At 46.1% G+C, this 24516-nt stretch overlaps 1 non-coding gene across 1 annotated transcript; it reads left to right on the top strand.

The window, feature by feature from the left end:
* The first annotated feature begins 10432 nt into the window (after positions 1–10432).
* Positions 10433–10517, top strand: TRNAR-UCG (transfer RNA arginine (anticodon UCG)). Its single transcript has one exon. It is a non-coding gene; the product is annotated as a tRNA-Arg (tRNA).
* The last annotated feature ends 13999 nt before the right edge of the window (positions 10518–24516 follow it).

The following is a 24516-nucleotide window of genomic DNA, read 5'->3' as shown; positions in this document are numbered from 1 at the left end:
AAAAAAAGTTCATTTCTCCAAAGAGCAACTGTGCGATTTGAAACCCTGACCCCAACCAGCCAAACTTTCAAGCTCTATGCTTCATATTTTGTTTGCATTTTTTCTGATTTATCTTAACATTCGGCCTGTGATTCAGGGACTTACATCTTCAGCTGTTGATCACCTATTTATCCAGTTTTGAAACCACTGACCCATCTCGTTGATCTAACTGGACGCTGCCGCCCGAAGAGGGGTAGATGTCATAAAACTTTTTTTCCATATTCTGCCCCCCTCCGAGAGCTCCGCATGCCCGTTCACATAACATGCTTCTCGAAGAAATGTTTGTTCCATGAATGAGCCCGTAGATCCATGTCGAAGTAAGAGAGAACTTGTGTTAATTTACACTCTTGCTGTTTCTCAGGGTCACCGTGAGCCATAAGACTAATATGATTTATGGCAGTGTTTATATACCGACGGTGTTTTTTTTTTAAATATTATTATCCCACATAGAATGAAGACACATCGAAAGAACTTATCCATGAAAGTGGGTAACTGTTACTCTCTGCTTATTCATTTCTTTTTCTTAGGTATGAAACACAAAACACTCAAGAATTCATTTCATACATCGCCCCAGGCTATAGCTGAGGCACACTGTTCTGCTCTAAGAGAGTTCCACCCCTTTCTGTCGTGTGAGGGTCAGGATTCAAGGCCTTTTTAATTTCTAAGACTCAGTATCAGGTCCAGTCAAGGTAATGCCGTCTGATGACACAAATTCTGTCAAAGGGTCTCTATTTTTTTTATCAGGGTGAGAAGCTTGCCAGTTTAGCAGTTTGGAATCTCTAAGCCTGTTCGAACCCCCTTCGAGTGGGTTCCATAAAGATATCATATTATATGCCTTTTCCCTACTCTCTGATTTATAAAACACAAAACCCTGGAAGATCATTAATTTTCAAACCAACGTGTCGCTTTCTTTACTGAACTTGTTTTGAAGTTTTCTACCCTTAAAGGGGTTTTCTTTCACGCTCAATCATCCTGATGTGGCTTGTGACAATCTAGTGACATTGTTTTAGGTTGGTGGCAACTATCACCCCGCGGAGTTGCGTTTTCCGGCCTGGAGAGAGGGTGATCCTTGATTGTGAGGAACTAATCTTGTGTTGTACCTTATCTTGAACGTTGCACAACATTTCGTCAGATCTGCTTATTTGGCGTGCCAGGAACAACAGGTATCAGCTCTCCCACATCGTAAACAGGGAAATAATGCTCAGAGAGGTTAGGCGACTCTCCTGAGGTCGCACAGCTCTTGGCAGACCCTTGACTGCAACGTGGCTCTTCCCTACGCAGTTCCTGCAGCTGCTTGTGTGGACGGCCTCCCACACCCTGGGCCAGAGAGAGAGTATAAAGGTGCTTCTGTCCCCGGGCTGAGCCTGTGTGAGGCCCGGCTACACTGAATGTGCTTGAGATTCAGCTACCGCCCATTCCCTGTAACGCATTTTCTGGAATTTAAGTGACTCCAGAGGGTTTCTGCCACTTGTAAGTTTATAATAAACTTATGAAAGGGAGTATAACGAAACACAGTCATTTTCTCATCAGTCATAGCCATCCCCGGAAGCTGTGCAGAGGAATAAGTTGGCCATGGATGTTCCTCCAATAAGAGCAAAAATACATATGGTGGTGGGGGGCGGGGGGCTTGGGGGGGCTCAGTCGGTTAAGCGTCTGACTCTTGATTTTGGCTCAGGTCATGATCTTATGGGTCATGGGTTCGAGCCCCACGTCGGGCTCTGTGCTGACAGCAGGGAGCCTGCTTGGGATTCTCAATCTCTCTCTCTCTCTCTCTCTCTCTCTTTCTCTCTGCCCTTCCCGATTCACACTTTCTCTAAATAAATAAATAAATAAATAAATAAATAAATAAACAAACTTTAAAAGATGTTTTTCAATGATAAGGCTAAAAAGGAACGAATACACATGGAAGGAAAGCTGTGTGCTCTGGGAGCTGGGGACATAACGGTGAGTAAGACAGAAAAGCCCGCTGCCAACACGTTTGGGTGGAAAGACAAGCAGCAGTGTAGACAGGCGGGGGAAGGCGATTTGTTTGCACTGTGCTCTCCTGTCAGGGATTTACTCTTCATGATTAACTACTGTGTCGAGTATGCTTAGCACTCGACCATGAATGCCTTAGGACACCTTGGTTCTAATTTCTGTCTTCAGTGAACTCTTAGTTGGGTATTCAGCAAGGTATTTAACACCCCCTGGATCCCAGTTTCCATGAGTCTGAAAGGAGAGGCGTGAGGTCACTCCTTAGTCCCTTCTGTTCAGAACCCCCCTGGTACAGGTGCAGTGGGGCGGGGGGGCTGCGAGCAGGGCTGAACTTGAGGAGCTGAAGCATCGGGGCTGCTGGAGGAGGCAGAGTGGGGGCCACAGAGAGAGATTTCCAGCAAGAAATGGCCCCATGGCCATCCTTTACTCTGTGCTCACCGTTTCTTTGCCTTTCAGTGCAGGGTCAGGGGTGAGATTTCCCCCAGAAGCTCGTTCTCATTCCTCTCAAACAGAACTCAAGCAGGAGTCACAAAAATGATAAAGGACTGGGGAAATGGGACCCCAGGGGGACTTCCGGGCAATGGATTATTTAGCCTGGAGAGAGAAAAGCTGAGGGATGTCTTCTTGGAAGGCCTTGGGTTACAGCAGGTTAAAGGGAAAGTTCCTGGGCTGTAAAAGCCAAGTTTGGGGCTGGAGGCGAGGTCGGCGGGCTCTCCGAGGCGGGCTGGGAGCTGCCTGAGAGGCAGGGCACGGCTGGCCGCCGTTGGGCGCCCCGTGTTTGCATGTGGGCATGAAGCCTGCCATCCAAGGCACAGCCCGGGGCCGTCCAGCACAGCGGGGTCTCCTGCTCTGCGCCCTGCCAGGAAGGCTCAACCCGAGCACAGAGGAGGGCCGGACAGGTTCTCCCTCCCTCTGTAGAACTTCTGCATGGATGTCGGACACCCAGACATTCTGTCTTCTGTTTGTGCTCCGTCCCCGCCACCAGGAGTTCAGATCACCAGTTATGAGTCCTCTGTATATTTCCTATCAACCACTATTTTCTTTTCATACCCTTTGGACTTTCTGGATTTCACCCACACCCCCACCCCCCCACCGCCCCGGTAATCTGCCGAATCAAGAGGAAAATATCCTGGCTCCCACCCTTGCAGAATGATAGTAGTAAAAGAAAGGGTAAGCTGAGTGATTTAAGAGCATGTTGCACAAGTTTGTTATTGTATAGACAGAGTGAGGAATGTGGTGCCCTATAGCTGGTTTGCAGTAGCTCAGAAAAGCCAAAGTCAAATATTCAGGAGCTTTTCTGGCCAGGTAGTAAAGCTTCGGTACCTTGAAATTGGCCTCGGTGAGACTATTTTCGCCACAGAAATTAGCAAATGCTACGAATCAAGGTTTCCTCTGTTTGCCTGGAGACCCAGTTCACTCAAACTTCCCTGGATATAAGTACGTGAGATGAGGCTTAGATTTATTTACATATGTTTGGGAAAAGGGGAAAAAAATCTCCAATGACAATATTTTGGAATTTAGAATATTTCATTGGATATATTATGAGGATAAATATACCATATATCTTTTAAAATTAAAATTAAGTGTACAATTTTTTAAAAAGTGGTTTTAAGCTTATTTATTTATTTTTGAGAGACGGAGGGAGCAAGCAGGGGAGGAACAGAGACAGAGGGAGAGAGAATCCCAAGCAGGCTCTGCACTGCCTGCACGGAGCCCAGAGTGGGGCTCGAACCCACAAACCGTGAGATCACGACCTGAGCCGAAGTCAGGAGTCAGAGGCTTAACCAACTGAACCACCCAGGTGCCCCCAAAGTGTATAGTTTTTTAAACAACACGGGAAACGTGGCAAACGTGCTTTCGCCAGGTAAAAGCTAGGACGCCTGTATGCCTGTGACACACGGGTGATGGTGTTGGATTGTGTGAACGGGTTCGCTAGCTGGTACTCATCGGTCTCGGCCTGACACGGATGCCCGAAGGGCTCCCCACCGCCGGTCCCTAAACCCGTGCCTCCCTGCGGACCGGTCCTGGCCTCACGGCACATCCGTGTGGTTATTTGTGGGGCTCTGCCCTCACTGAGACTCTTCGGTGCCAACCTAGGTCCCCGAGAAGCTCCAGTCCCAGGGCCACGTTCCCTTCAGTGCCCACTTTGCCTGAAATCAGCAGTCACCGGACCCCTCAACCAGCGTGCCCCATCTGGGTGAACCCGTCTCTTAGTGTCATGGCGGATGCACTTTGTACTCCTATCCCCTGCCCTTGTCTTGTTACTGCTTTCAGAGAGATGCGGCGCGATGGTTAGCCATTTTGGAGGTTAAGTTCAGGCTGTAAGAAACCATTTTATTGAAAACGTAGAAACGGTTCTTACGTTATCTACTTGTGTATGTTAACGGCATTTGCCAAGGCTTGATGGTTGCTGATAGAGAAAATTTCTAGTAGGGGCGCCTGGGTGGCTCAGTCGGTTAAGCATCAGACTTCGGCTCAGGTCATGATCTCGTGGTTCATGGGTTCCTGCCCCACGTGGGGCACTGTGCTGACGGCTTGGAGCCCGGAGTCTTCTTCGGATTCTGCGTCTCCCTGGGTCTCTGCCTCTCTCTCTCTCTCAAAAAAAAAAAAAAATACGAACATTGAAACAATTTTTTAAAAAAATTAAAGTAATCAATGTTGGAAGCTTTTGTCTAAGAAGGGAACACAATCTGTAAACTACTCCAGAATTGGTGGACATGATGTATTTGCAGGGGGCGGGGCTGGATTTTTTTGTTGAGTATTGCCGACCCCCCGGGAGTGAAAGCCTCTTCCACGTGCAGTTATTAGGCACCCTGCACATGAGAGAAGGCATAACCCCACCACTCCACTGTTCTCTGTCTGAATGCAGAAACTTTGTCTATTGTTTGTGCCGTGGGGCTCTCAGCACCTAGAATGTGGCAGGCACACGCCCTTGTTTGCTCCATACTCATTCAGTGGGTAAAGAAGACACCGGGCAGGTTATCAGTCCCCTCTGGGAACAAAACGCTCGGGATTATATAATTGGGAAGGCAGTCGCTGGGGTGGGAAGAACACGCAGTGTGAAGTCAGTCAGACTTTTGTTAGAGCCCTGCCAACATATCAGCGTGAATAAGCTGTTTATCGGTTTTGACACTGTTTCGTGTAAAACGGAGATCACGACTAGTGGTCGAAGTCCTCATGAGTGTAGATCAGAAAGAATATTTAAAGTATATGTATAAATGATTTTAGATATAAGCTGTATTTAAAGTATTGCCCCATTCCCTCTCACAGGGGATGCTTAAAAAAATACGGGTCTCCTACTCCGACCCTGGGAATCCAGGACCCCAGCCCAGGGAGGACCGTGTTTTCCAAGGGGCAGGAACATCGCTTGACTCGGGACCCAGGGAGCGTGGGGCTGAGGGCGCCACGTCATTACAAGTATCTGGAAGGAGATGGGAGGAGGCTCGCACAAGAGGAAGCACGCTCATGGAAAATGCTGGTACGTTCTGCTTTAACGACTCCTTTGCCTTAGGAGGAAAGGAGGTGCTGAACAAGTTCTGCTCATCCGGCTCATGAGTTCAACGTCAGTGAGTTGATGGTCGTTTATGGAGTACCCGGGAGAGAAAACAGAGCCCCCTGAGTCAGGATTGAAGTTCTGTGTGCCATGGAAAAGTTGACCCCGATGAGCCTCCCGCTGTGCCCTGATGGCCTTGACCGAACCACTCGGCCTAACTAGCTGGTTAGACCTTGAGTAGCTGCACAGCAATCGTGTCTTCAAAAAGCATCTCGCCAATAACTGTTTCTGTTCCTCAGTTTAATGGTTGTGGACGCGGCTGTGGTTCCATGATTGTCCACGGCCATTGCTAACGATTTATCCCATGACCGTGTGCTGATTTCGCACCTCGTGCCAGGCTCTGGGCGAAGCTCTAAGAACGCGAAAGAAATACACCCCAGCCTTGCCTTTCTGTCTGGTGAAGGCCAGAGGCAGGCAGTCACCAAAGTGCTGCGTGGCCCAGTGACCACGTGTGCAGGGGGCGCCGGAGGGCGGGGGCGTGGCAGCAAAGCCCGGAAGGGAACTGGCAACAAAAATGACACTCAGCGGGGAGACTCAAAGCGCTCAGGGGGAGACAGCGCGGGGTCCCTCAGCGGGGCCAGGCCCCTTGAGGGTCGATACTGCATCTGCCACGGGATCTGCAGACTCGCCTCGGCCAACCCTCCAGCCTTTGGTGTCCTCCCTGGAAGGCTCATCCTATAAACCAACCTGTTTATTTGCATCGTGAATTTCACTAGGGTTTCACATCTCTGTAAGGCGTGTTTCCACTTCCTGAATTCTTTTAAGGGTGCCTATGTCGCAAAGACTTACCTCCCCCCCACCCCGCCCCCCACCCAGGAGGAGAGGGAGCCTGGTTTAGGAAATCCATCACAAATCATGCCTTTAATGCCGGATGCATTTCCGGTAAGTCAGGCTGCCCCCATCTGAACTCCTGACGGTAATAAAATTACAGCTTTATTTATGGTGACAGCAGCACCGAGCTGTCACCCAGCTGATGACACATGAGAGCAGTACGTCTCGGGAGGAGGGCTCTTCTGACGTGTGTCTAGAAGATGGAGGAAATGCTTCAGGAGTAGGTTCAATCAGCGAAGGAGGAAATGTCAGAGAAGAGAAAGCCTGCACGACGAAGACCCAGAGGAAGAAGGCTTTTTTTGTCGTTTTATCGTGTTTTTTTTTTTTTTCCTTTTTACCTGTGGACTATTCCAAAACCATTCAAAGCTAAACTGAATGCCTCTGACCCCTTAGGGAATCAATTTACTTGCCATTTTCATTAAACGGTTAAGATGACCACTGCTGATTTTTTTTTTCCTGGTTCTTAGCCTACAGAAGATGCTTTTAAATTATTAAAGTTATGCCACTGGTCGTAAGGATGCTAACGAGACAGAATAGTATGTTAGGAACGTGAACTTGCCAGAGAGGCGCCTCTTACTTTAGATAGCGACTCTGAAAATATGCTACTGACCTTCCCTGACCTTCAGTTTCCTCGCGTGTAAACAGGGATAACAGTCCTGATGGCAGAAAGTTGTTATCAAGTTCAAGTGACATAGAATGTGGGAAGTGACAGCACGGGGCACGTATACAAGGCGTACTCGATGCGCAGCAGCTTCATTCACAGTCTTCAAGAAAAAAAAGGAAGATTCCCCAATAGAAACTGAGGCTACATCTGTAGACGTTTCTTTAAGGTCTTCAGGTATCTGCTGCGATCAGTTGATTCTCTCCATGTATTAAAAATAGGATAAAGTATAATTATCCATAACTAGTTGGTCCTGGGTTAGCTTTCAACTAAAAGAGAAAACACATCTATAAGAATTTGTAACATGTGAGGACAGGATTTGTTCCACCTTCAGAAGTGATTATCCGTAAAAACATAGAGTTTTGTACAACTGGGGTGGGGGGCGGGGGGCTTGAGGTTACGGGGCCCTGTCGCTTTCTAGCTCTGACTTGGGGTAAGGGGTCCATTGCCTGAGTGCCTCGAACCTTGTTTTCTGTAGCTATGAAATAAGAATGGTGGCATTTCCTTCTCTGCTGTGGTTTCATGATTCAACAAAGTACCATTAACATCTTTGATCTCTGGAGTTATAAAATGAAGACTTTTCATGCTAAAGCCACATGAGACTAGGGGTCACTGAGGAAAGGCCATAAATCAGACCAGGAAAAGCAACGTGATTCTGGTGAAGGGCAACCCAGGAAGAGAGAAAAAATACAAGACAGGGACCAAAAACGTCATCTATGCCCCAGGAAGAGAAGGAGCTTGGTGACTCTCCGAGAGTTGCCGGGATGACCGCAGAAGACAGAACTTACGGCAAGACCAGAGTCAGAGCACAAAGGAACGACCAACCAGGTGATCACAACCTGAGAACGGACGAGACTTCAGGGGCGAAGGCCAAGCTGGGGGGCAGGAAGACAGCCAGCCACCGTTTCAGGCTGCCGTCGACAAGGATGGCCAGTTCTGGCCACGTTCCCCACCTCACTCCTTCCCCCTGTATGGAATCCCAGCCTGTGCACCTGACGGCCATCGGTCCGTAAGTGTCATCCGAACCCCAGTCCCCCTCAGCGCACACACATACCACGTTTGGCCTGTTGATACCAAAGAGAGTGATTTCTGCCGTAAAGAGACAATGGCAGTCATTGTTGGCAAGTTGGCTTCCACGTTTCGAGCAAATTGGGGTCAGGTCTCCTTGTTTGGGTGCTCAGACAAGAACTGGGCTTGTGCCCCCAAAGTGTGTTCTGAGTGCACGATCCCCCAACATGGTCAGGAATCCTGGGGCGGCAACAATGGAGTAATCTGTCTTTTTTTTTTTTTTCCCATGCCGGTCCCTCCACGCCAGGGGCTAAGATTACCCAACTCCGCTCCAGGTGTAGGACTGACATTCATCTTTCCATCCACTGTCCTGCGATATTGTGAAAGGGATCATTTCTACTCAACACTTAAAGCCTGTGTTCCCTGTCACATCTGATGATAGGATTTCCCTCGCCTGTATTAGGTTTACATTATTCAGATACTGTATCAAAGGGCCGTTGTTTTATTGAGTCAGGAAAATAAATTAAGTCTTTGAGTGGTGGATGACTTTGATAAGCAACTCTATTTGTGGACACAGAGGGCGTGGGTGATTCTCGATGTCTCTCTAGCTGAACTTATCTATCCCGGGACCGCTCCAGCTTGCCTAGAATTCAGATGGCTGTGCAGGAAGCCACTGGCTGTGGGGCACAGAGAAGCTTTTCTGCTCTGTTTATTAAATGGGGTGTTGGTTTGCAGCACACTGATTTAAAGCATGAGCTCTCCGCAGGCAATATCCCTCATGTGTGCAGTGAGGATTTCAGCTTGGATTCCTGTGACGGTTGCAAATCCAACCTTTCTTTTGTGGAAAATAGATCGCTACTACTTAGCAAGGATTCTAATGAAAGAACCCTATCCAAGATTACTCAAGAGTGAGACGTCACCGCAGACTGAAATTTGTCGGTCGAGCAGTTTGTCGTGGCAAAGAGTTGACCTCAATTAAGGAACGAGAGACAGCAGAGAAAGAATTGAAGATGGAGAAAAGACATGAAATTAGCATTTATTGAAGGTCTCCTTCAAATCAGTTTCCATGCTAATGATCGTAGATGGATATTTATGTAAACCTCTCAGGAAACCCTCTTTTATAGATGAGGAAGTTGAGCACTGGTAGATCAGGTTACACACTCAGTGTAGACCCGGGAGATGATAGAGCTGCCTCCAATGTCATGCTCCACTATCGTTTTATACAACAGCATGTGATAATATTTAACCCTGCAGGATGGTGTTTCTCGACTGTTTAGACTGGTAAGCGCATCAGTCATACAAGCTAAGGTTCCTTTAAAAAAAATTAATACGCACATTAAAAAACAAGACAAAGGGGGGTGCCTGGGTGGCTCAGTCGGTTGAGTGTCCGACTTCGGCTCAGGTCATGATCTCGTGGTCTGTGAGTTCGAGCCCCGCGTCGGGCTCTGTGCTGACAGCTCGGGGCCTGGAGCCTGCTTCGGATTCTGTGTCTCCCTCTCTCTGACCCTCCCCCATTCATGCTCTTTCTCTGTCTCAAAAATAAATGTAAAAAAAAATTTTTTTTAAAAGAAATATTTAAAAAACAAGACAAAGGTGGTCATGTATGTTTACACTTGGTGCTTTGATAAATAAAACATTTTATGGCATTATTGTTCTTTTTAAAAATTAATCAGCACAACTTTGAAATGAGTAAGAATCTATAAGATTAAGGCAAAAGAAAGTGTATATAAGTACAATAGAGTTGTGGTCGATAAAGTTGTTTCTCACGTGGATAGAGTAACAATTTTGTTAACGCCACGTATGTTTGCTGAGGCCGAATGATTAAGTAGATGGAATTTTCGGGGTTCAGATAAAGTCCGTGGAATTATTGGGGTGCCGATAAGGAAGGAGAGGGGACTGTAATCATTCAAGTGCTAATTGGTTAGAGTTAAAGACGGTGATACTCGACTAGCTTCATACAGACACGTAAGGTGACAGTGGAAATATTCATACGTGTGTGCACACACGGGTTGACATACACACATAAACACATACGTGTTTTTCCTTGCTCTGTGAGCTGAGAGGGCCCAGAAACAATGACACCTGAGTAGCATTTAATGCCCAGAGCTTGGTTTCGAATATCATTCACCAGTAAGAGGAACCAGGACTCCTTGGAGAGATAGTTTGTTTTCAAACCAGGGCTGAGACTTTGAAGGTGATCCGGGAGTATCTCGCAGCCTCCCCACTCCCCAAAACAAAATGCTGTTAAGCAAGAACGAAAAGAAAAACCCACCACCATGACGGGACACAGGAGTCAAGTGGCAGAGCCTGATGGTCAGAACTAGAAAAACTAAGTATCAAAATAAATAAAGTAGGATTGGCGGGGCGCCTGGGTGGCTCAGTCGGTCAAGCGTCCGACTTCGGCTCGGGGCGTGATCTCACGGTTCGTGGGTTCGAGCCCCACGTCGGGCTCTGTGCTGGCAGCTCGGAGCCTGGAGCCTGCTTCGGATTCTGTGTCTCCCTCTCTTTCTGCCCCTCCCTGGCTCACACTCTGTGTTTCAAAAAAAAATGAAGAAACATTAAAAAATTAAAAAAAAAAATAAGTGGTGGAGAAGAGACAATATGTCGTGCAGAAGTACTATGTGTAGACACTGTGTGCTCGGGAAGAGGGGGCATAATTCAAATACCCCTATGTGAGAGCTGCAGAGTGATTTGCCTCCAAAGAGCATAGTATGGTCAGGGGGGTGGGGGACGGGGAGGAGAGAGTCACTTCACCGGAGGGAAACCTGGCAGACCCGACCTCAGCCAGGTGATCGGGGTCAATGCTGACAGCGATCAGTCATGTTCCCAGGAGACATCGTTCATAGGGCGTGACGAGAATGACGCCTTACCTCTGGTCCTCTCCCCCGCAAACTGAGAAAAGCATCAGACGATCCAGACTGAGGGACGATCTGGATATATCTGGATATATCAGACGATCCAGACTGAGGGACGATCAGAAATATCTGACCAGTGGTCTCTAAAATTGTTGGGGTGACAGAAAATGGACAGAAAGAAATGGCAGTAGGCTGGAGGCTTCCCCCAGTAACACGTTGGTACTGGCCCAATGCTCTGCTCTAAAGTGTACCCTTATAACAGGGCACCTCGCCGTGAGGGACGTGGGGACTCTCTACTCTCTTTGTATTTTTTCCAAAAACCTAAAAAGGTTCTAAAGGAAGAAGTTTACTTTGGAAACCAGTAACTCCCAATAGATGGCATGATTGAATACATTTTTAAAAATTTAATGTTTATTTATTTTTGAGACAGAGACAGAGCGTGAGCGGGGGAGGGGCAGAGAGAGAGAGAGAGAGAGGGAGGTGCGGAATCCGAAGCAGGCTTCAGACTCCGAGCTGTCAGCCCAGAGCCCGAATCGGGGCTCGAACCCACGAGCCGGGAGATCATGACCTGAGCCGAAGTCGGACACTCAACCGACCGAGCCGCCCAGGCGCCCTGATAATTGAACACAGTTTTAACTGAGGGTCACTGCCCTTTTTTCACGGTACAGTCTGACTTACAGAGACGACCAGGTAGAGGCCATACCGGAGAGCCAGAGAAGAGAACCCTGGGCTTTTGAGTGCCCGCAGGGGCCTCACAGCCTGGTCACTCTCCCGGTCGGTAGCCCGTGTCCCGTCTGGACTCGACAGCTGGCCACAGCTGTTGGCCTTCCTCTTCCACCTCCCTGCCTGGGCCCTGAAAAAGCCAAGGCTGTGCCATGGAGCACCCGTGATGCCCGAGCTCCTGGGCACTGAAATGGAGAGAACAACATGGAATGTGGTGAGACATGTCCCTGTGTGGAAGGACCCGGGGCCGTGGCACCTGTCCCGGGTCATCTGAGTGGGATTTCACGTGGCTGCTCTGCGCTGTGTGTTTTCGTTATGCCTCTTTTGCTGTGTTGTTTCACTCTTCACTGAATTCTAGTCCGTGGAGGGGAATGCAGACTGACTGACCAGTGTTTATATAACTATTCTCCACGTCCTTACGTGTCACTTCGTTCTTCACAATGTTCTTGGCCTTACGAAATTGCATCCAATGATATTAAAACCGATAAGAGGAACTTGTGTCCAAACATCTGATGAAGGATGGAGGTTATGAGGGAAGATGGGGATGAAATCACTGCAGTGGGAAATTGCTACATAAAAACCTTCTCCGAGGCTCTGGCATCTACCGACGATCAACCCAAAATACGGTTCTGGATTTTCTAGCAAGCAGTAAGTGAAAGGACATATGATTTGACAGATACATCGAATTCTATAATTCCCTCTTCACAGTGAGATAAACATGGGTCAGTTGGAATGAATACAAAGAAGGCTTTCAGGGCTTGGGACTGTTTTGTTTCTTGGTCTGGGTACTGGTCACACAGGTGTGCAGTTTGTGGAAATTCACCGAGCTGCCGAACTCTGTTAACGTGGCGTTTTCTCTATGCATATTCTACCTCAGTAAGTTTTGAAGTCAGTGGAAAGGATTCACCTTGAGTTAAAGTTGGCCCAAAAGCAAAGGAACTATTTGGTGAATAGGTATGACGAGAAGGGTATGTCTTCAAACATCAGGGGGAGACGAAATGTCAGTTGCTTCGGTAGCTTTCTGAAAGAGTCATTTCAAGGAAGACAATACATGATATGGTGAATAGAGCCCATCATATCCACCCGTTGTCCCTGCCTGTTTAAAATAAACGCAATCATGTATTTCAGAGGAATGTTTCTTTGTTTCCCAGTGAACACCCGTGGTGTCATGACAGTCTTACTTGCTAAAAAAATCTAACAAAATGGACTCCGAAATGCTGGTTCGTGTTCCTACAGAGATGCAAGGGGTCTTGTTCCTTGTCTGCTTCCTTCCAAACTTTCAGTTCTTGGCATAAAGACCATCTTCCCAAAACCCTTCCCAGAGAATGGCTCCCTCCCTGCTAATTTCCCTGCTTCTTCTACATGCCTGTCTAATTTTCTTCATAGAATTGATGGATATTTGAACTCACTACATTCTATTACCTATTCAATGTCCATCTTTTTGATGAGAATACATGGTTCCTAAACATAGAAGCCTAAAGATGGAGGCTTCTTTTACGGCTGGGTCCCCGAATTTTAGAATGGTGCTTTGCATGTGGTGCAGATGAAATAAATGTTTGTTGAGTAAAGAAGAATTGACTGGATGACCAATGGGTAGAGGAGGTAGAGTAATGGACCAAACTGCATTTTTTTGTAATTCTCCCCAGTGTTACTCTCAAATACACTTTTGAATATGAAATGGAACCTTGGTTTCAAGATTACTGTCTTTGATAAGTGCCTGGGGGGTAGGTATTCTCAGTTGCTGATACATATAATGCCCCAAATTTCTTAAGTGTGCTGCATGCGAATTCCTTGGTATCATCTTAAACCACTCTTAAATAAATAAAAGCTTGCTAAAAGTAACCTGGAGCATTTCTAGCTTCTCCCTGTGAAGACCTGCTTGACTGAAAACCCTCTGTATACTTGGCAATTTGCCCTCTTGATATCTGTTTTAGAGCTTATGTTGAACCCATGCTTGTGTTTTTGTGCCCGGAGCATCTGACTCCGCAGTCCAAGAGACATCACAATGGATTTCGATTTTCACCATGCTGGAGAATGACTGCTTATCTCTGTTATATGTCTTTCCACCTCCATCCTCCATTTCCTTCCTCCTCTCCTCCTTTCCTCCTTTCCTTCCTCCATTAGGAAAAATGATATTTTTCCTAAGGACACAGCCATACACTGAATTGCTTTTACAACTACTGAAATCAGGAGCGTCTGGGTGGCTCAGTCGGTTGAGCGTCTGACTTCGGCTCAAGTCATGATCTCATGGTCTGTGAGTTCGAGCCCCACGTCAGGCTCTGTGCTGACAGCCAGGAGCCTGGAGCCTGCTTCGGATTCTGTGTGTGTGTCTCTCTCTGCCCCTCCCCCACTCATTCTCTCTCTCTCTCTCTCTCTCTCTCTCTGTCAAAAATAAATAAACATTAAAAAATTAAAAAATAAAAATAAAAAAATTAAACTACTGAAATGACAGGCACCTGGGTAGCTCTGTCAGTTAAGCGTCTCACTCTTCATTTTGGCTCAGGTCATGATCTCAAGGTTCGTGAGTTTGAGCCCCATGTTGGGGTCTACGCTGACAATGTGGAGCCTGCCTGGGATTCTCTCCCCGCCTCTTTGCCCCTCCCCCCCCAAAATAAACAAATAAACATTGAAAAAAAAACGACTGAAATTGTACTGATGGTTAACAAGCGTAGGAATGGAGTCTGGAACTCCTACAACACCCGATCTTCTATAAAGTGGCGAGTAGTGTCACTGCAGCTATGTGTGTGCTGCTGGCTGGATCGTGGAGTCTGTGGGGGAGGGGAGGGGAGGTGGCTCTGGGAGCTGGAGTCTGGGCCCTTGTGACAAGAAGCAAAGCAGGCTGTGAAGTGCGCTGTGTTGTGATGTGATGCGATCATCCAGGGCGTTTGGGGGAAGCAGTGACCCCCATTACGTCTTAGGGTGAGAACAAAGCCCAAACTGAAAATGAAAACATAAGAGGGCAAGAACCACAGCAACAGGAGAGTCAGAGGGTTCTGGGGTTCATAGCAGAGGAGAAATTGGAAGATAGTCATCCATGGTGCATGGGGGCTTATGGAGGCAGCTTTGAGGCGTCAAACAGGGCCTGATAAGTCAACGGTGGGAACCGAACGTTTGTGTCCCCCAAATCCGTACGTCAGAGCCTTACCCTCCCAATGGCAGCATTTGAGACAGAACATTTGGGAGGTAATTATGTTTAGATGAGGTCTTGAAGGTGGACGTCTTGTGATGAGATGAGTGCCCTTGTAAGAACAGGAAGAGACTGCAAAGCCCTCTCTCTCTCTCTCTCTCTCTCTCTCTCTCTCTCTCTCTCTCCATGGACACAAAGAGGCCAGGGGAGGACGCACCAGCATGACACCTGTCTGCAAGTTGGGTGGAGGACCATCACCAAGGATCACATCTACTGGCACCTTGATCTTGGACTTCCAGCCTCCAGAACTGTGAGAGGTAGATTTCCATTGTTTAAACCCCTAGTCTGTGGTGTTTTGTTACGACGGCCCAGCTGACATGACACTGAGGACAGAGGGAGGGGAGAAGTAGTGGGGTATGTGGGCAGCTGGTGAGAGACGATCACTGGGAGCCAGCAAAGTGACTAGAATCCATTAACAAGAGCGATCTAAGAGGGGAGATGTGTTCATGCCATTTGTGAGCATAGGCAATGGACTTCCGATACCCTTTTGAGTAAGAACAAAGAAATTTGGGGTGTGTCAGAGTTTTGTTGTTGTTGTTGTTGTTGAGGGCAGAGTCATAGATTTAGTTTTTGCAACTGCTGTCATCACAGAAGCCATATTTTTTCCCTACTTGGTGTAATTCCGAGAAGTGGGGGCTAAAAATGACGTGCGTAACTATTTCTGCTCTGTGAGCAGTCCCAAGCACCCTTGAGGAAAACATCTTTTCCATCTGTATGTCTTCAGCACCCAGGTGTGCCTAGGCATTCCTGGCGATGAGATGGAAAGTTCAGGAACAGTCATCACCTGGGAGTAGGTCTCTACGGCGATGGTCACAGAGGCAAGGGAGCTTAGCTGCAGGTGCTGAGGGGGAGACAGAACACCAGATCTGAAGGAAAGGCAGCCAGATCTTTGGAATCCTGTTCAGAAGTTTGCAAGTGGAGGCCAGAAGACTCAGAGGGTTCTGCTGCAAGTAACCAAAACCTTGACTCTTCTGGTATTAAAGAAAAGGAAGACTTTTTTATTGTCTCAATTCACCAGCCATCCTCAGGTGACTTAGGGTAAAGTAACTGTCAGTATCTTACAACTTGTCTTTCTGCTCGCTTGCCCTTTTGTGGTTGGGGGATAGATGCTACTATGCTGGACCCCGTATTCAGGCACGTCCAGGTCCAGTAGCAGAAGGGACACTCCCTTCCCTTCCCTTCCTTTTCCTTCCCTTCCCTTCCCTTCCCTTCCCTTCCCTTCCCTTCCCTTCCTTCCCTCTTCTGTGTTTGTTTTAGTTTGTTTTATTTTAATTAAAGGGAAACCACTTCTCAGAAACCCCCAGTTGACCTGCCCTTACATTTCACTGGTCAGAACTACATCACAGAACCAGCAACATAAATCAAGCTCTGGTAGGAAGAATGGAATTGTCATGATTGGTTCAGACAAGTTGGGGCTTTATCAAGGGACACTCTTCTTGTCCTAAAAGGTGGTTATACTCAGCGGTCTGTTAATACAAAATGAGTGAGTCATGTACCTTGTGTAGGACATCGACAAGAGCAAATATGGAGAGTGTCCTGATAGACGAGCATAGATGAAGATCACGTCCTAAAGCCTACAGGCTGAATCAGCCACATAGGTAAGGGTCTGTGGCAGGAGTCTCAGGGGAGAAGAAAACCACAGGCTGATGGAAGAGTGAGCAGGTTGAACACTGACTTCCTTACAAACTGCCTTACTTGTCGTTCCACCGACATCCCATGCTTACTGCTCACCTTCAATTTTTACACTCTCCCACCTTTCCTGTGTGCAGTGAGGACCCCGGTCCTCACTCTCTTCTCTGCGCCCTGGGTTCTATGGGGTGCCTCACTCTTCACTCCACATTAGCTCACCCCTTCCATGACTGCACTTATCACCTCCATCAGAGTCTTGGATTACTTCTTCAGAGCCCTCGCTAGCTCTGACTCTGAAAACGTGACAAATATTCTTTCCCATGGCCCAGATTGTAATAGACGCTCATTAAATCCTTGCTGCAGAAAGACCCAGATGATCTCCCCAAATCTTGAGCCCAATGAGTCCCAAAACTGGAATGTCACTAAATTTTCAGTCTAGGGAGAACATGATCCTGCTAGGGAGAAGATCAGATATAAAACATCTGGGAAGGTAAACAGGATCCAATTCTTATGGATATAAAAGATGCAGTATTTTGACATATTTTTACATATTCATAGCACTGCGAAGCTATACTTGCTTACTGCAAACAGCTCTGGAAAACCCAATTTTGTTGAGATTCGAGACTTTGGAGTTACTGTATCTTAAATCAGTACATAAAAGACTTAGTTCTTAACATTCAACTTTGCTTTGTGAAGCCATGAAATTGCCTTTGTGTTACTTTATTGCTTGAATACATTTGAAAATAATTCAATATCCATTTAAGGAAGATTGAGCAGAGGGGTTCTTTTAGTCTGAATACACGAGTGACTAGTTCTTTAAAATAAATATCCATTAAATAATAGTAATCTGTATATGAATCTTATCAAAATGCTTTAAGGCAACCACAGTTAATGAGTTGATCATTATTACTGTTGCAAAAAAACCTAACTATCCGGGGAAAAAGCTGCTCCTCTGCGTGAAGCTATTACAATCTGACTATGCACTCAGGAACCGATGACTGTTTGTACGGCTTCCTTTTAAGTCTTGATTTTACAAATTAGGAGCTCAAGAATCACCAAGATAAAAATCAACAGCTATGGGTTTGGACATTTGTGGTGATGTGACCTCTCTGAGCTTCTGAGTCCATTTCTAAGCCGAAGTTACTGACCCCTTTGTGTCCCTTCCCAGACCGTACATGGCAATGGACACGAGTGCTTCACATACATTACGAGAGGCTGCCAAAGCTTTGGGGTTATCATTTCTTCTGGAGTTGCCTTACTGGAAGACTCAGAACAAATCTGATAATGCCCTCAGCCCGGAGCCCACCTGAGGGCATAAGAGCTACTTCCAGAACAATTGGTAGGGATTAGGAATACCGTTCTTGGCAATGCTATCCCAAAGCATTGAGGAATCAGCAGAGGATATAGGGCCAAGATTATTACTCCTCCTAGTGCACATCTGTCGGATTTTACCTGTAGAAGAAATACACGCCTCCTTCCTTGTGATACAGACAAGATCCCTGAGCATGTCCCCCATTAGCCACATGAACTCACTAGTCGTAAGCTCATTTCTCAAGTTTTAGTTGATTACCACGTCTCACACACACAGCGAGTTCCGAGGACTGCAGCATGGACTGGAGGCCATGTGACCGGACACAGAATTTTCTCAGGGAAGGAGTTCAGTTTGCAACAACCTCTTCTCCACACCTGACCTTTCTCCTCTGCCTCCATTCTAACCGCACCCACACTGCACACACGGGCACACGGGGCTCCGGTCACATCAAAATTCCGCCATTCCCAACCATCTCTCTGCATTTGTACATGCTGTGCTTCATGCCCAGAATGTTCTTCCTTCTCTTTTCGCCTAGGAAGTCTATATCTCCCCTCAAGATGAGCACAGGTGATGCTTGAGTTCTTCTAAAGGGTCCCCAAAACTCTCCTTTGTTTACTCTCACAGTGCACTTCAAGGACATCAGTCATGGCATTTCACACATTTGTATCGATCCTTCTCTTTTTTTTAATTTTAATTTTTAATTTTTTTTAAATTTACATCCAAATTAGTTAGCATATAGTTCTACAATGATTTCAGAAGTAGATCCCTAGTGCCCCTTACCCATTTAGCCCCTCCCCCCCCACACAACCCCTCCGGTAACCCTCCGTTTGTTCTCCATATTTAAGAGTCTCTTATGTTTTGTCCCCTCCCTGTTTTTATATTATTTCCCTTAGGTTCCTTCCCTTATGTTCGTCTGTTTTGTCTCTTAAAGTCCTCATAGGAGTGAAGTCATAGGATTTTTGTCTTTCTCTGACTGACTCATTTCACTTAGCATAATACCCTCCAGTTCCATCCATGTAGTTGCAAATAGCAAGATTCCATTCTTCTTGATTGTGGAGTAGTACTCCCTTGTATATATAGACCACATCTTCTTTATCCATTCATCCATCGATGGACATTTGGTCTCTTTCCATACTTTGGCTACTGCTGATAGTGCTGCTATAACCATGGGGATGCATGTGTCCCTTCGAAACAGCACACCTGTGTCCCGTGGATAAATGCCTAGTAGTGCAATTGCTGGGTCGTAGGGTAGTTCTATTTTTAGTTTTTTGAGGAACCTCCATACTGTTTTCCAGAGTGGCTGCACCAGCTTGCATTCCCACCAGCCGTGCAAAAGAGACCCTCTTTCTCCGCATCCTCGCCAACATCTGTTGTTGCCTGAGTTGTTCATGTGAGCCATTCTGACAGGTGTAAGGTAGTATCTCATTGTGGTTTTGATTTGTGTTTCCCTGATGATGAGGGATGTGGAGCATTTTCTCATGTGTCGGTTGGCCATCTGGATGTCTTCCTTGGAGAAGTGTCTATTCGTGTCTTTTGTCCATTTCTTCACTGGAGTATTTGTTTTTTGGATGTTGAGTTTGATAAGTTCTTTATAGATTTTGGATACTAACCCTTTATATGATATGTCGTTTGCAAATATCTTCTCCCATTCTGTAGGTTGTCTTTTCGTTTTGCTGATTGTTTCCTTTGCTGTGCAGAAGCTTTTTATTTTGATGTGGTCCCAATAGTTCATTTTTGCTTCTGTTTCCCTTGCCTCTGGAGACGTGTTGAGTAAGAAGTTGCTGCAGCCAAGATCAAAGAGGTTTTGCCTGCTTTCTCCTCCAGGACTTTGATGGCTTCCTGTCTTACATTGAGGTCTTTCATCCATTTTGAGTTTATTTTTGTGTATGGTGTAAGAAAGTGGTCCAGGTTCATTCTTATGCATGTCGCTGTCCAGTTTTCCCAGCACCACTTGCTGAAGAGACTGTCTTTATTCCATGGGATATTCTTCCCTGCTTTGTCAAAGATGAGTTGGCCATATGTTTGTGGGTCCATTTCTGGGTTCTCTATTCTGTTCCATTGATCTGAGTGTCTGTTTTTGTGCCAGTACCATACTGTCTTGATGATTACAGCTTTCTAGTATAGCTTGAAGTCTGAGATTGTGATGCCTCCTGCTTTGGTTTTCTTTTTCAAGATCGCTCTGGCTATTCGGGGTCTTTTCTGGTTCCATACAAATTTTAGGATTATTTGTTCTAGCTCTGTGAAGAATAGACGGTGTTATTTTGATAGGGATTGCATTGAATATGTAGATTGCTTTGGGTAGTATCGACATTTTAACAATATTTGTTCTTCCTACCCAGGAGCATGGAATCTTTTCCATTTTCTTGTGTCTTCTTCAATTTCTTTCATAAGCTTTCTATAGTTTGCAGTATATAGATTTTTCACCTCTTTGGTTAGATTTATTCAATCCTTCTTAAATGTAAGAATGGATTGAAGCCTTATTTTTTTTCCCCCATTCTATAGACACAGAATCTAATAGTTGTTGAAGACATAAGACAACGCTGGGTATAGTATTGTATATTCTCACAAGAAGAATATAGCAATGGAAGATTTGAGAGGCCTTGGTTATTGGAGATGGCCCTAGCATTTAAGCCCATCCAGAGAATTCTTCAATATTGAATGAAACCTTAGCAAACTTTATCAACCTCTCTTCATGACACAAAAGGAAGTAAGACCAGACAAGGCTTCGTTTGTTTGTTTTCTACACCCTAGCAAATATTGATGGAGCCTGCATTAAGAAAACCTAATGTTTTAATAAAATATTCTCTTTAAAATCCAATTTCCTTTAGACATGAATCACCCATCTTTCCCTTGTTTTGTTGGTACCTACCAAACCCTCCCTCAGTCTTGATCATCCATTGGCTCCTGCCTCCTGCTCTGCTCTCCTTCCCCTCCCTTGGCATCTTTTCAAGTGACTTGAATATTAACATAGAGGACCCGTTCCATTGTCTAGAGTCTCATCTTTTTAGCAGCTCATTTCTTTTTTTTTTTTTTTTCAACGTTTATTTATTTTTGGGACAGAGAGAGACAGAGCATGAACGGGGGAGGGGCAGAGAGAGAGGGACACACAGAATCGGAAACAGGCTCCAGGCTCTGAGCCATCAGCCCAGAGCCTGACGCGGGGCTCGAACTCACGGACCGCGAGATCGTGACCTGGCTGAAGTCGGATGCTTAACCGACTGCGCCACCCAGGCGCCCCTTAGCAGCTCATTTCTAACAACCATTCTTCCATTTCTCACCCAGCTACCCACTGTCATGGTGTACCTGGACTTTACCACAGGAATTTCCAGGATCTTTACTTTTGCTCTCTCCACTGCCCCTGTTCATCATCTTATCACACCCCCTACTTGGTTTATCCTCCATTATCCTGCACTGTGTGTCCTCTGGTACAAATACCTTCACCCTGTGGCCCCTACTCCTCTGTCCTCAATGGCAAAATGCAAACCCTGGCCACATCAACTCTCAAATAAGCCCATGTCGCTCAGCTGCTACATGTCCCAGAATACATTCATGTAACTGTGACGTCTAATATCACTACCAGTTTATGTCCAAATGTATTGAACAAACATCTGTATTCTATTCCCCTAGGAAGTTTAACACATTATTCTCAGGGTTGATGAGTTCAACTTCTAGCCCTCTCATACCTCAACTCCTAGCTAATAATCTTCCTTTTCCCCAACAAAAAGATGCTTCAGTCTCTGAATTTTTTGTCCATGTACCATGATTTTCTTCCCATTTCAAAGACGGAAGTATCCTGGCTTCTACCTGCAGCCAACCTTCTCCTGGGTCCTTCCATGTTCCCCCTTGGACTCCCACTTGCTCTGGGCAGGACCCATCTCTACTTTACTGTCAGCATCTCACTCTTTGCGAGGTAATTTCCAACAGCTTTACTGGTCTCACACACGCTTGATACGATCTCTCTAAAATATTAGACCCCTTTTGGTCCCACTTAAACAGAACCTCCATTTGTAACCCTGACCCTTCACGATGCAATTCCTTCCATTGCCACTGCCTCAAATGTGTTTGTCTTGGCCGACTTCGTGTGGATCTTTGTTGCCACTATTGAATGAAATACCCTTATCAAGGTCGGCAATGACCTTTATCTTCTCAAACTTTACCAGTGAGTCATCTGTTCCTGGTCTCACCCAACCATTCAGTAGCACCTGAGACTGTGACCAGTCATTCTCAGGCACTGTCTTCCCTAGGTACTGTGGCCTCAGCCTCCATTTCAGGTCTTTCTTCTCAGTCTCCCTTGCTGGCTTCTCATGCCTGCCAGGACTCCGAATAGGCAGGTGGCCTATGTTTTCTTTCTTCTACTCCATCATTTTTTCTACTGCTACTGTCTTCTTGAGTAATCTTACCCATTCCCATTTTATATTTCATCATCTCCCCAACTTATATTTCCAGGCAAGGCCACTCCTACCAGCTCCAGCCTCATTAGTTCAAAGATTTTGTTCCATAGACGTCTCACGGACCCAATCTCTAGAAAACATCCACAGTATTCATTTAAAAGCATAAAGTGCCCTATGCTCCTCCTGCGCAAAACCTGCCGATACTTCACCATTAGAACTACAATAAAATCTGAACTCTTATCATGTTTCCAGGCTTTTATGAATCGGTCACTATCAGTGTTCTTTGCTTTTATTCACCACAATTTAGCCATATTAGACTTCTTCGTTTCAGGTTCAAAACATCCAACCACCTTTGCATCTCTGCTTCTTGTTTATTTGTGTGTTTCACTTTGTGTCACCTCGTCCCAGAAGACTCTTTCCTTAGATATTCACAGGACTGTTTCCACCTCAATACTTAGGTGTCAACTCAATCATCACGTTCTCAAAGATGCTGACCCTGATGTCAGCCACCATCCAGTCTTCAACTGACTCCCAACCCCATTGCCTATTGTATTTTCTCCATGGCATTTGGGGCTCTCTTAAATTATCTCTTATTCATAAAAGTGTATATTATAATTTTTCCTTCACTTGGAAGTCCCATGAGGGGAACATGTTTTCATACTCAGCACTAAAACCTCACCTGTAAAATAGCCAGGCACATAGAAAGCATTAAATAAACATTTACTGAATAAATAGATGAGAACACAGCTTGGCATAACTAATCAAATTCCATCTATAAATATTTATTGGATATGGTAGGTCCCCAGGCCTGTATTTGGAACTGGGGACCCACTTGAAAACACAACACCCTTACCTTCAAGGAGTCAGTCTAGACAAGAGCACTGAGTGGCTCCTTCTGTGGGCACCTCTTCCTCAGAGGGTCAGAGACAAGATTCAACCAGGATGTGAGGGAGGAGGGGAAGTCCAACTGCTTGAGAAGAAGGAGGTTCTTGTCCAGGGTGCCGACAGGAAAGGGGGCTGTGTGCTCGGGCCGCCATGTGCTCCCGTGTCCCTGGTGTGCATGCAGCTTGGGTCTGAAATTTAGAGAGATACGCTGCAGTGTTCGACTGGTGAGTGACTTCTCACTTCAAAACACTTTTTCCCGTTTACATCCTCTTCGTATCATGTGTTTTGATTTAAATGCATATTTATTATATGTGTTATAAATTTATATGTGCATTCAAAAAAAGTATATACACATATGTATAATTTTATATAAAATACATATATTTAAGATAGAGTGCTTCTGTAAGCACCGATTATTTTTTTAAATGGTTTTAACATTTATTTATTTTTGAGAGACAGAGAGACAGAGTGTGAGAGGGAGAGGGGCAGAGAGAGAGAGGAAGACAGAGAATCCGAAGCAGGCGCCAGTCTCTGAGCGGTCAGCACAGAGTTGATGTGGGGCTTGAACTTGCGAACAGTGAGATCATGACCTGAGCCGAAGTCGGACGTTTAAGTGACTGAGTCCCTCAGGCCCCTGGATTATTTTCTGAAATCTATTTAAACTTGTCGTCCTTGGAATCCACTGCAAATAAAAATTAGGCACAAAATTATTTTTGAGGTCTTTTCCCCTATAAACACCTGCACTGTTGAGAACACCTGAAGACTGGATAAGGTTCCATCCCCCCTACTCCCACACCCACCCTCCCTCCCCGCCCCTGCAGCTCATAGCCCAGCTGTGCAACCAGACGTTGTCTTACACTCAAAAGTAAGGTGACCAGAGTTCATCAAAGTTATTCTCAAGGGACAGTTTAAGAAGTTCAGTGACAAGGACAACACTAATGGAAAAGAAGTCACCTGGGTACAGAAAGTCCCTCCTGAGAAACACGTCCGCACTAGGCACTGAGGCCGAGAACGACGGGCGGTCCCAAACCCGAGAGCAGAGCCTGGCTCCTACCTTCCAAGCCTTCAAACACAAAGAAACCCTGTTCTGTGGCTGATGCTGTAGCAAGGTCACCTTCCTTCTGACCATTTGGCTCGCCCAGCCCTCTATCCCTGTAACCAGAGCCGGCTCAATTATGCCCCGCCACAAAGAACAGATAGCAGGCAGGTCAAGTTCAGGGAGGGGGCTATAATTTTAGAAGCACTTCCTGTTCTGAGTCTGACTTTTGATCTCCTGTGATCACTCTGGCCAGGGAATGGAAGCAGTTGGTACGCATGACTTAACCCTGGTGGGATCACGCCGGGAGCACGGTCAGACATCCGAGGGACTGTCCCTTGTAAGTCCAGGAACACTGCCCCAGTACCCATTCCTCTCTCCTACGCCATTTGGGCAGAATTCACCAGCAATGCATATGTCGTTGAAGTGAGG

The sequence above is a fragment of the Herpailurus yagouaroundi genome, unplaced genomic scaffold, assembly GCF_014898765.1.
Source record: "Herpailurus yagouaroundi ecotype Mexico unplaced genomic scaffold, PumYag 188, whole genome shotgun sequence".
In the NCBI taxonomy this organism is placed as follows: Eukaryota; Metazoa; Chordata; class Mammalia; order Carnivora; family Felidae; genus Herpailurus; species Herpailurus yagouaroundi.
This window is presented reverse-complemented; position numbering and strand designations above follow the sequence as displayed.